General features: G+C 45.6%; 1 protein-coding gene across 1 annotated transcript in view; it reads right to left on the reverse strand.

Moving 5' to 3' along the window:
* LOC103608943 (caspase-10-like) overlaps positions 1 to 1,272 on the reverse strand; it is a gene marked incomplete at its 3' end in the record, with an annotated part of 6,858 nt that overhangs the window by 1,253 nt on the left and 4,333 nt on the right. The window lies entirely within an intron of this gene.

Below are 1,272 nucleotides of genomic sequence, written 5' to 3' on the forward strand. Positions count from 1 at the left end.
GCCCTCGGTAGAGAGAACCTGATGCCAGACAATACATAGTCCACCGTATACTGAAAAAAAAACCGAAACTTCCCCAACTTCTGGAGAGTCATATTATCCACAGCCAGAAAATCTGAGTATTTCATTCACACACTAATACATCTGTATGTCAGAGACCATCCCTCAGATGTTTAACTGGCAGAATGGAAATATGGATTTCTGGAATTCACCATTCCTTTCACGGACCGAAATGCAGCTCAGATTCTGGGAGCCAGCTCCAGTGCTAAAGTCCGAAGGGTTCTAATCGCCCAGACCATAAAATACCCTTCCAAGGCTCCTCCTTGTGAGGTTCTCTGAGGTGGACACCACATCAGTAGACAACTTAATAAGACACTGTTTTCTAAGCTCTGACCCATGATAGGCCTCATATCTATATTTTATCTTTTTGGGGGAAAATGCCTAGATTTCACCTCTCTGAGTTTCTACCCCAAAATGTGTAAAATCTGTAAGTGGACATGGCATAAATGATGTCCCTCCCTACCCAGAGACGCATGTCCTTTTTCATCCTGCTTATTTGGCTCCAAGTATGCATTACTCTCTTCTCAAGACCCCAGGAGGAAGAAGCATCTGCGGGCGTCGGGGCTGGCAACCAGGAAGAGCGAGGGCTCGGCCCACTGAGGTGGGCTCCGCTGATAGTGAGAAATGAAGCAAAGGGAAGCCGCCTCCAGGCCCAGAGCCAAAGCCAGTCCTGAAGCCTTGCTGACATCCCCAGCCCTCATCTCATTAGCTTCTGAGGCTGAGAAATCCCCTAGTTTAGAATCTCCTAGTTTATCATCCAAGAAGGCAGATAAGAAAATGATCTTATTCCCAGCTTCCTTATTCCTTCCCACTGGTGTATGCATATAAGTGACTGGTTGCCTTTAGGTAAAATGGTAGATACTACGGACCAGTGCCCGGAATGGGTTGCAAATGTCCTTCAAAGCAGCATGAAACTGAAACACTTCCACTGTTCCACTGGCATGCAGCGGGGAATGGCACTTGAATTCATTAAACTTCTCCTCTAACCAGTGAATACAGATTTGTGTTTGTTTACATCACTGCAGTAGAACTTTGTCAAACCATGAAGCTGTAAAAACATGTAACTCTATAATTCATGTATTTGGTTCACATTCATTCTGTCTGTACATTGACCCCAACTTCCTAAATCTATCTTTCAGTCATTAAAAATAGCATTGGAGGGCCGGCCTGTGGCTCACTTGGGAGAGTGCGGTGCTGATAACACCAAGGCCACGG

Source organism: Galeopterus variegatus, unplaced genomic scaffold (assembly GCF_000696425.1).
Source record: "Galeopterus variegatus unplaced genomic scaffold, G_variegatus-3.0.2 Scaffold9004, whole genome shotgun sequence".
Taxonomy (NCBI): Eukaryota; Metazoa; Chordata; class Mammalia; order Dermoptera; family Cynocephalidae; genus Galeopterus; species Galeopterus variegatus.